This window comes from Aphelocoma coerulescens, chromosome 1, assembly GCF_041296385.1.
Source record: "Aphelocoma coerulescens isolate FSJ_1873_10779 chromosome 1, UR_Acoe_1.0, whole genome shotgun sequence".
NCBI classification, from domain to species: Eukaryota; Metazoa; Chordata; class Aves; order Passeriformes; family Corvidae; genus Aphelocoma; species Aphelocoma coerulescens.
The window spans coordinates 53,240,966-53,252,688 of NC_091013.1; the positions used below are offsets into that span (position 1 = coordinate 53,240,966).

General features: G+C 36.6%; 1 long non-coding RNA gene across 1 annotated transcript; it reads right to left on the minus strand.

Annotated features, from left to right (window-relative positions):
- Positions 1–324: 324 nt before the first annotated feature.
- Positions 325–10,846, minus strand: LOC138118674 (uncharacterized). Its single transcript, XR_011155251.1, has 3 exons — positions 10,751–10,846; positions 10,495–10,578; positions 325–835 (listed from the first exon to the last, which is right to left on the minus strand). It is a non-coding gene; the product is annotated as an uncharacterized lncRNA (long non-coding RNA).
- Positions 10,847–11,723: the final 877 nt, after the last annotated feature.

The window sequence follows — 11,723 nt, forward strand, 5'->3', positions numbered from 1 at the left end:
CATTGCTCCACCTGGTTTGAACCGATGGTGATAGAATACAAACTTTTGGTTACATCTTATGTTGTAACCTAAGACAGCTGGGAAACAGCAAACAATATCACCCGTAGCATGCAAGTCAGCAGTTTTTGATTACTAAAATATTTTTACAAAAATTCAAGATTTCTGTTAAATTCATATGACTTTAATGAAAACTTGAATTTAGACTTAAAACCAAAACTGATTCATTTTGACAAGAGTTTTCAAAAGAAATCCTGAGGCAAATTTTTAAGTTACCTCTTTAAAACAGACATTACATTGTTTCCTATGCCTTCTTTGACTTCTTTTTAAGCTTCTTTTTTTTAGAAGATTAATTTATTTCCAATTAATAACAGTGTAGATGGTGAGAAATAAACCAAAAACTTCCTCCCACCTTGTTTCTTCCCAGGTTCAATGTCTCTCCTGATTCTGTTACTTCCTCCCCATGAGCAGTGCAGAAGAGATGAGGAATGGGGGTTGCAGTCAGCTCATAATACATTTTCTCTGCTGCTTCTTCCTCCTTACACTGTTCTGTTCCAGTGTGGGTTTCCTCCTACAGGATGCAGTCCTTCAGGAACAGGATGCTGCAGCCTGGATCCCCTGCAGGCCACAGCTCTTGCCACAAAACCTGCTCTAGCATAGGCTCCCCTCCACAGTTCCAGCCAGGAGCTCGCTTCTGCATGGACTTTCCACAGGCTACAGCATCCTTCAGGGCACATCCACCTGCTGCAGCATGGAGTCCTCCATGGGCTGCAGTGTGGATAGCTGCTCCAACATGGCCCTCCATGGCTTGCATCTCTACCCAAAATGTGAATGCAACCTGTAGAGAGGCATAGACTAGCTAAAAAAATCCATCTGACTATGTAACATTAGTATAAAATTAAATGCCTTACAAGTAAAATCTGGATTTTGAGCTTGGATTATTAAATATAGTTTAAATTTCTGCTCCTGTTACCTAAGTAACTGTTGGGATCTTGACCTTAAGCCTCATCTAATTTATCAGTAATATGCAGTGAAGAGAATGCAGTGTGAATACAGGTGGAAAAGGATCACTGCCATTCACTTGGATTATTAGGCTTCAGGATTACAACAGCATCAGAGTGGATTCCTAAAAAATTATATTTTAAAAAGTATCCTAGGAAGCCAAGTAGACTTCAAGCTGTCATGTTATTTTCAGCTGCTATCTCAAACATGGCTTCCCAAGAGACAAAAGCTTATTCCAGCCTGTGAATCAGGTGTGCCTCTGAAGATGAGCACAAAGAACATAAGCCTGTAGTTGTGGCTTTTCAGTTTCTCTGCTGTCAGACTTTTTTTAACTGAAATTTTGCACAGATTTTAATCTCTTTCCCTGGCAGATATAAATTTATAAATAGAAGAATCTGATTTTCTCAGACAGTCTCTTTGTTATCCTTGGCCCTTGGTCTCCTTTGAGTCATATCTGATACCCTATGAAACATGAGGAAGGCCAAGGAGAATCTCCATCCTTTATTGGATGTAGGAGGAAACATAATGACAAAGGATGCCCTATGGAAAAGGCTGAGGAACTTAATACCTCCTTTGCCTCACTTTTTAATAACAAGACCAAGACCAGTGTTTGTCAAGGTACCCAGCTCCCTGAGCTGGAAGACAGACGTGGAGGAGAATAAAGCCCCAAAATGCAGGAGGAAATGGTCAGAGAACCCACTTAACACTCTCCCTTCAAGTACTTACTGACATTGATGAGGTCAGTTCTCAGTCAGTTTTTTCTCAAGGCTGAAGAGGCCCAGCCCCCTCAGCCTTTCCTCAAAAGAGAGATGCTCCAGTTCTTTAATCATCTTTGTTGCCTTCTGCTGGACCTGCTCCAGGAACTTCATGTCTGTCTTGCATTGAAGAGTCCAGAACTGGACACAGCACTCCAGATGTGACCTCACCAGGGCTGAGTATAGGGGCAGGATCACCTAATTTTTGGGATACTCACTGCAAGAAGGACGTTGAGGTGCTGGAGTGTGTCCAGAGAAAAGCAACGGAGCTGGGGAAGGGTCTGGAGCACAATGAGGAGCAGTGGAGGGAGCTGAGGTTGTTCAGTCTGGAGAAGAGGAGGCTCAGGGGTGACCTTATCACTCCCCACAACTACCCGAAAGGAGGTTGTAGTGAGGTGGGTGTTTGTCCTTTCTCCCAATTAACATCAGAATGAGAGGACATGGCTTCAAGTTGCTCCATGGGAGTAATTAGATTAGATATTAGAAAATATTTTTTCATGGAAAGGGTAAAGTATTGGAACAGACTGACCAGGGAAGTTGTGGAGTCCAAAAACCTGTTGTACTTGAGGATGGTGGTAGTGCCAGGTTGACGGTTGGATTTGGTGATATTAAAATTCTTTTCCAACCTTAACGATTCAATGAAACTATGATTATACATATATTTCAACTCAAAGTGTACAAAACACTGGCAGTGCTACACTGTACCTGGCTGGTAGGTCAGTGTTTTTTATAACTCTGATGAATTTGTTGCATGCCTTTGGGGGAGAAGTAAGGATGTTTACAAGTGCAAAGCCTGGAATGGAGTTCTTTGGAGTACTTTGTATGTAATGGGAGCCTAAACTTGAAGCAGTTTTCATCTGTACTGTCTTCAGGAGAAGAATTTACAATTAAATAGCCCCCCAAGTTATGCCCAGTCTTTCTCCTGGAAACAGCTAGATGTGGTGGTCCAAAGCAGATACAGGGAGAAAATTAACAGGTAAGTGCATGGTCAGGAAATGATACTTTGGCTTACCTTCCAGCACTCTTACTTATACCAGAGACATTAACAGAAGAAGACAGCAATTTATTTGCTACTTGAAGATACATTTTTAATCTTTATTCCTGTTTTTGTCTTTTGCTTTTGAATCTCAATGAGAAGTAAACTGGCAAGTCTGTGCTCATTCACTTGTAAATTAATGAAAATATATTAAGACCTTTCATCTTCATTCTAAGTTGAGACATTATATCACCATGCAGAAGAGAGGAAAGATTGTTAGGTGTAGGTATGGCAAAAGATCAATGCATTCAGTGTATAATTTAATGCTCATAGGAAATGAGCTTATTCTTTATAATAGAAAGGGCTACTGTTTCAGTTTTGCTAATGATGAAAAGTCACAAAAGAGCGAGAATCTCAAATGAGAGACCAATCTAAAAGAGGACAAAAATCCTGATATACATTTAATTGGGATATCAGACAAGACAATTCATTCCCAGTGGAGAAAAACATTCACATGTATTGTAGCAAAGTTTGCATTAAAAGAGAACCATGTGTCTCTCTAGGCCATGGTGACTAACGGCTTCAATAATTTTCTTTTTCCTTTTTACATATTTTTGCAGCTGGATACAGTGTCAATCTAACAATATCTTTTTGTCATTATTTCCTTTTTACCATTTCAGCACAAATATAGCATTAAAAAAATATTTTCCCAAGAGTAAGGACTTAAAGAGCACAGTTGCCTGTCTCAAGCACTGTTAAGGCCACAGAAGGAATTTGCCATGACATAAGCACAGAAGGGGGCAAGGGGATGATGCTAACTCCAGTCTTGGCAGAGGTGAGATCTGGGTAGCTCATCCTGGGTAATGCATTCAGACAGAAATTCACGCTGGCAAACTGTGGAAAGAACCAACTGCTCATACACATATCACTGGTCAAAACAAAGATCACCCCAAGTTATGGGACAGATGGCATCTGAGACCAACAATGACCAAGGAAGCTCCCCCAAATATGCCTCCCTGGACACCTGGAACTTGGACTGGATGACAAGTCACCATAGCAAGAACTCAAGATAAAGGTGTTGCTAGTGGGTACTATCTCAGACCTAGTGGGAGGTTAACGGGAGAAGAATGGATCACTGATAATGGACACAAAGAGTGCGGAATTTATGGGCCGCAAGGAAAGGCAACTCAGCAGCTATGATGAAATCAACTCTGAACGGATGAAAGGCAATTCCAGCAGGGGAGATCACAACCACTGACTCACAGCCACCAACCAAAGAAACACACCAACTCAAAGGAAGAGAAGGACTGAGCATGGGACTAATTAGCATTAGAAGTGAGGGAATCATTTAACCAATAGAATAAGAAAGCTGTATAGCCAATGAGCTATGAGTAATTCCTTTGTTTTCTAAAACGTATAAATAGTGAAAAATTTTGAATGACCTCACCACCTAGAAGTCCAAGGAGAAGAAAGACCAACAGGACACTGCTAGTGGCTGTCTTCTGCCCGAACTCTCTCTCTACCTTTTCTATTTCTTCCTATCTTTCTGCCTCACATTTACTGTAACATAAATTCTGGACTATTGATTTTGGCATATGGTCTAGTTTGCATTTAGTTTGGGCTTAGAAATCTCTCAATAATTGGATTTTAAAACTAAGTGTTTAAGTTTTGGTAGTTTTTAGCATAACAGGTGGTATTAATCTAATCTTAGACTAAACAAATTAAACTACCCTACTAGTAACTAATCACACTCAGCTAGCCCTCCTAGTTTTCTGTCCTTAGGATTAAGAAAAGAGACCTTACTAACATGTAGTTTATACTATCCTCAAAAGATTTCAAAATTATATAGAAAATTAATTAATTTGGAGATGTCTCCAATGTCTACATAGTCTAAATTTTTGTCTAAATCTTTGAGATCAATCATATGTCCCTAATCTTTGCACACAGGATAATATAAAATAAAATATGAGAAGCATGTTATCTAACTCATCTGATCGAATATCAGCATATATTTTAGGATTAAATAAACTAAATTTTTTTTTCTCTTCATAACTAGGAAGGCAGCCTAGCTTTACTAGTTCAGATATAAGGCATCCTCATTTGGTTAGTGTCAATTTTACATAAACATTATTTGTAAAAAATTAAGAAGTTAATAAAACATCTTTTTGGAAGAAAAAGACCAATAAAATAAAATAAAATAAAATAAAATAAAATAAAATAAAATAAAATAAAAATATTTACATTCTTCCCACCCCCCTCTAAACACAGGAAATCAGAAAAGTCATTATTTTAGCTTTCTAGGTTCAGTCTCATTTTTTTCCCTCAGTATCCCTGTCAGACAAGTAGACTTTGCCCTTTTCTAATTTCTTCACAGGTAAAATATGTTTTAAATTTTCTTACTGAGTATGGAAGAACGAGACAATATATAAATCAGCCAGATCCTCAACTGAAATTCTACAGAATCAGTTTTCACAGAAATGAAAGACAAAGAATTTTCTGTGGCTAATTTTATTTAGCCTCACAAGAGTCCTACCTCTGATAATAATAATAACAACAATATTCCCCAGCCTTGCTAGGGGTTATGAGAGAATATTGTTTTTCTTTTCACTTTTTTTTTGTTGTTGTCAGAAAGGTCATTTAAAGCACAGATAATCAATTTATCTAAGATCCTTTGAGTCAGAAAGTAAATAATGTAGTACCCTCATCCCAATAAATCTTTTTCATCCCAGTTACTGGATTCTTCCTTCCCTTGGGTATCAATTGGTTTGTTGCAGCGATTTTTTGCCCTAACTTTTCATCACATGCCTTGTTTTGCACATTTATTAAAAAGCTTTTTATTAGAATGAAAGTTAGAAACCTATCTGCAACTAAATTAGCAAATACTTAATTGCCTGTTAGCCTCATTTCCTACCTCACTTCCTACTACTATTCAAGTTAGAACTTTTTATTTTTTTATTTTCTTATATACTTTTAACGTTTTTAATTATCATGTCTATATTTCCATGATTTTTTCTGTTACCATTTCTTGAAAATATGTTCAATTCACATAAAATCTTATATTTCTCTCAATCATTTCTTGCTATTTCCAAGTCTATTAGAAAAGCCACTTGCTTTCTGAAATCTGTATCTACTAAAACTTTTTTTTCCTCATACAGTCATTTGTGGACATAGATAATGTTTGGAGTTTTGGGACAGAGTCTTTTGTTAGTGGAAAATATTTCTCTCTGTTTTTACAGTGTCCAGTTCCTTTGGCCTTGGTATCAAGTTTCAAATGTCTTTCCAGTAGAAGCTATTTCTTAAAGGTATTCAAGTCTTTTAGTAGAAGGAATTCTGATAGCCATTGCAGGCTAACTAAATGTAAATGAACAAAACCAAATTATTCTTCAGTGTGTGTTGTATTTCCATCCTAAATATATCAACAGCATGTGGTTTATCTTCCTAAATAAAATAAAATTAATATATTTTAGCTAGAGATGAAAAATTAAAGTGTAGATTTGCATGGTATTAAACACAGTCCTGTGGCATTACAGTCATTGCAAATTTTGACACCGGCTCTCATGAGCATTCACATGAGGCCATCTGCTTGTGAAGAGGAAAAGCTTGCTTTGTAAATGCAAGGTGACAGCTGGAGGTGAGTTGTCTTTTGACAGGTTGAAGACAGTTGTGTTTTGAGAGCAAGCAGATATGCCTCTAATCAAACACTCTCTAAATAGGTTTATCTCAATATTGTCTACCTATTGATGCATACATTTTATGTATTGGTAAAATACCATTTTAAGACCTCACCTGCCATAGTCTTACTCCCTTTGACAGTCCAAAAATTCATTTCAAACAGGATAATAAGTCCTTTAAATAATATATATTTTAGGATGGTATAAATCACTTAAATTATTACAACAAAATCTCCTTGCTTGGAAACAAATACATGTTTTTCCACAGTGGAAGTTGACATTATGATCAGCATGTGAAAAAGAGATATCTAGTCTTAATAAGACTTTGACAAATCTAAAAGCACGTGTTTTCAGGACTGCCATCTTCTCTTTCCAGCTGCCCATAGAAACAGAATGCCAGAAATATTCCCACTGAAGCACATCAGGTAGGAGCCTGAAAAACTTCTCAAAGCCTAGGAAAATGACTTAATACAGACCCCTGCAAAGTACATGCAATGGAATTTTTCTACAACCATTCTTTTTCTGGGTTTACATCATAGTTATGCCACATATTAATTAATTTACAAAGGTGCTCTTTTTGCAGTGTACTAGTGTGCAGTTCTTACTATTAAAGTATTACAAAACCATGAACATGCAGCTATGGGAATTACTGATACTACCCAGATCATACACGTAAGTATACTACCTATGTCTCTGATGTATCAACTGTATCACCTTTCAAAATATTTAAGAAAGCATCCTTGTTTTTGGGGATGGAATTTTTTGGCTTTCATTAGGTTCCTGTCATTAGACATTATGAAAACATTAGACATTTCTTTAAGTCAAATGTAAGGAAAAGAAATCCACTATAAAGCCTGTAACGTTGTTCAAAAGATAAAAAACATACAAATATTTAGGTCAAACACAATATTTTAAGAGAAATTACTATAATCTCAGAACTGTTATAACTTTTCAGTTGACTTATATTTCTCCCTAAAATAGCAATTACTGTGGCCATTTCACATATTATGTCAGAAATGACTCCTATCAAATAATAAATGGGTCATTAGAAAAATATTCAAAAAATACAGAAATATCAAAATGGAATATTTGAAACATGAAAGAAGAGTATTTTCTAAGCTACTTGATTCCTGGTTATTCAGGAAGGACATTGTGTTTTAGACCTCACAATCATTGTTAAAAATTGCCTTCAGGTTGGAGCCATTACAAATTACAATACAGAATGTCCTTTCTTGTTATCATAGTCAGCCTATTCTTTCAAAAAAAAAAAAAAAAAGTGATCAATGGAGAGACTATGGAATTTATGATTGCTTTTGGATAAAATCCAATAAATAAATAAGGTGTGGAGTCAATAGACCCTCTGGTCCAGCCTTTCATAGAAAAGGGAGCCCAAATAAGATTATCAGAAAGGGAGCCTACATGAGATTATTGGGAGCTAAAATGAGAAAGCACGGTTCTGCTTAGTTTATTGATCATCTTTTGGAGATGAACCTTGTCAAATTCCTTTTGGAAATGTTCATAGACTTTATCAGATCAATCACATTTTTATCAGCAGGATTTCTTTACAGATCCCAATAAATTGGTCCTACAGTAATAAAGACTCTAGTCTTTTCCTATACAGTGTTGTGTATAACTTTCATAGATATAATTTCACTCAAGACTACTTAATGTGTGAATATATTTTTGAATTACTGTTGTCGCAAAAATATTAATAACATAGTTGTAAGAAGAACTATGCTTAGAGATTCCCTGATGGCATCTCAAAGCACCTTTTTAGAACTTTGCTTGGTTCTGTTAAAAAATTCAGGTCTCTGATTCCAAGTGCATGAACAACTTCTTAAATAATATGGAGAAGAAAATTGGAGTGAGCTGCTTTGAGTCTGAACTGGGCCTCTTGACCCTGCCTACACTGTCAGTCTTGTCTTCACTGTAGCCTGTTCTTGTTTCTCCCTAAAATGTCTCAAGTGGATACACAAAACAGGGGAACAGGGGTGGAAGGGACATTGGGATGCCAGCACTAGTCCAACCTCACAGGTCACCCTTTGAAGTCTGATCAGATTACTCAGGTCATATTCATCAGAGATTTGAAAATTCATAGCCTCTTTATGAAACATGTTCCAGATTTTGACAGTTTTCTCAAAGGACATATATAGGATCTGTATTCATTTTCAATGGCAGCTACTGGAGAGGAAAGGTAACCAAGGTGCCCTCAGGTGATAATCAGTATGTTATGTGCAGACAACTGAATCATATCCATTAGCTGTATTGCTGGTTTTCCTTTGACTCTACTCAGACTTTAGTCACCAAGCTCAATTAAAGAAATACAGATTTAGACAAGGTCTGTAGACAGGTGTCTACACCTGAGAGCTGAATCCCAACTTCAAAGACAGATGTATGGAATCTGAAATGCAGTGATATTCTAGCCATCTGATTTCCCAACTACTTTTTATTTGGCCTGAAAAGAATATTCTTTTTAAAGTCAAGGTGAATATAAATTCTGCCAGTAATCTGGCATCTTGGAAAACATTGACAGAAAATATAGGGACTTGTGGTTTCCTCTTAAAAGTAAATTGAACTTCCTAAGTACCACTTTCTGAGTAAGTTCTCATTGCTTCAGTTAAATCCAATTTCAAAATGACTTTTGAAACAAAGAATGAGACAGCTTGAAATAAACATAAACAAGAAATTGTGCACCTTCTATGGGGACAGCATGAGTAGTTGTACTCTGTTGAGTGAGGTGGCACTGCAGGGTGCAATACTCAGGGTGACAAGGCAGGGACCACAACCTGACTGTGAGAGCATGAGCCCATGAAGTGCTTTCTCAGCAGAGCATCTGTCAACAAGGTGCACTCAAATCCAGGGCACCCTCATCTCCCACGGAAAGGATGAGTGTGGAGCAAACGCCCCGCTCCTGGGCGATGGGATACTGGTAATGTTCCTGACCTGTATGTTTGTGTGAATTAGTGTGTGTATGTGTGACAGAGAGACCAAGAGAAGGTCATTGGCTACTGAAGGGTGTTTAGAAATATGTGTTTATTGACTTTTTTAAATGTCTTCTACTATGGTTTATCCTGTGTATTGTTGTTATTGATTTTGACTGTGTATTCACAAACTGCTTGTTAATTACTTGTTACCAATAAATCAATAAGTCACCTAGATCATGATTTTGTTTAAATTTACTGAACTTAGAAATTTTTACCTGTGAGAGATATCCTGAGGTTCTCAAATTTTTGTTGTGGATAGCTGGAAAGGCTATTTAATTTTGTGCCTCTAAAAATGGTCTTTGAGTTCATAGGATGCAAACAGAAATATTGTCTGCTATGTCAGACTCCAGATTTTTTAAAGTGCAAATCTTGACATTTCTGAGAAAATTATTTCCATGGATCTGTGCTTCAACATAGTTAAAAAAGAATGCTATTCATTACAAGCCCTATTTAATAGCTTGCCCCGTGGCACGCTACCCAGACTCCAACCAATCCAGAAGTGTCACAAATTATAGCTCTATTTGCACCTCTTGGAAAACAGTGTGGCATTTTAAATAATGTTATACATCTCCATTTGGACAACTCACCAAGCTCTCTATCAGCACTTAAAGTAGGACCATTTACACACAATGAGAAAGATTCCTGCAGAATGAGAGCTCTCAGCTGGATACAGATTCATGTAAAATATTATTAAGAAATTGATTCAAAAGATATTGTGGAAATACCAGGAAAAAATCAGGACAACCAAACCAGTGTGTGGAAAAAATATGCTATTGATGTTGAGAAAGAAAGAGTAATAAAATGGGAAGATTGTGACAAACAGTGAATGAATTTTAGGTATATTTAATGTTTTTCTTCCCGTAGTGATATACTTCATAAAATACATTTCAAAAAGAAAACTAGTTTTTTAATTTGTGATAAAATTTGATAGGTATAAAAATCACAGAAATATGTAATACCCCCCGAAAAAGTAAGATCCTAATTACTCAGTATGAGAAAACCCACAAGATATTATCACACCAGCAATTTTTTCAAAACCCTTTTAATCACAAGCTCTTTTATCAGGCATACTCATTTATTAAGCTCAAACCTAAGTCTATCAAAGATACCTTGCTTGTCAAGTTGGGAAATCCAGATGTAATTTGGATCTGCATTTGAGTACAATTAATTCAGTTTCATGTAGTATAGGAGACCTAAAAAAAAAAAGATTTGGGGTAGAAGAAAGCGATTTAAAATACATGGCAATATCTTTGGTTGTATTAAAGGTATTTGAATATTCATTTATCAGACTCTGTACCCATATCACATAATTTCGTATGTGCAAAGGTTTTCCCCAGTCTGAAATACTTAAAATACACTTCTTACCATGATGTATTTGACAATGGGATATATTCTGTATTGCTTCCTAAAGACACAAGATGCAGAGAAATCCAACAGAGGGGACAAAGAGGCAAAGGTTTGCCCAGGTTTTGCCTGCTCTGCAGACTTATCTGTGCTGCCTTACAACAGCATTTACATTCTCACCCAGCTGCTTTGCATTTCAGACTTGCTTTACAATAAAGCACTTCAGCTTCACTTCCTCCATCTTCATATGTGACTTCCCATACAATTCTGGCCAAGAGAAACTATAGTGAGAAAAATATAAAATTTCTCCTTCTAGCTCTAGAACTCCTATAACTTGTTCATCCCATGTGTAGGAATACAGTAATGAGAAATAAAGGTAAAGAGTTTATAAATTTACTGTTTCATCAGTAAAATATCCATTCATGTTCACCATCCTATTTGGAATGCCAAATAAAATAGTCTTTTCTTTCTTTCTTTCTTTCTTTCTTTCTTTCTTTCTTTCTTTCTTTCTTTCTTTCTTTCTTTCTTTCTTTCTTTCTTCCTTCCTTCCTTCCTTCCTTCCTTCCTTCCTTCCTTCCTTCCGAATTCCTTCCTTCCTTCCGAATTCCTTCCTTCCTTCCGAATTCCTTCCTTCCTTCCTTCCGAATTCCTTCCTTCCGAATTCCTTCCTTCCGAATTCCTTCCTTCCTTCCGAATTCCTTCCGAATTCCTTCCTTCCTTCCGAATTCCTTCCTTCCTTCCAAATTCCTTCCTTCCAAATTCCTTCCTTCCAAATTCCTTCCTTCCTTCCGAATTCCTTCCGAATTCCTTCCTTCCTTCCCTCTGTCTCTCTTTTTCTTTTATTTTCTTTCTTAAATTCTATTTCTTGTTAGGGACTGATAATACATTGAAGAAACAGTGAAGTTTATTAAGAACAGTAGTAAAACTCAACATTGAAATTAGGTGTTTATATGATCAATTGTGATATACTGATTTATGTAGGATATCATAACCG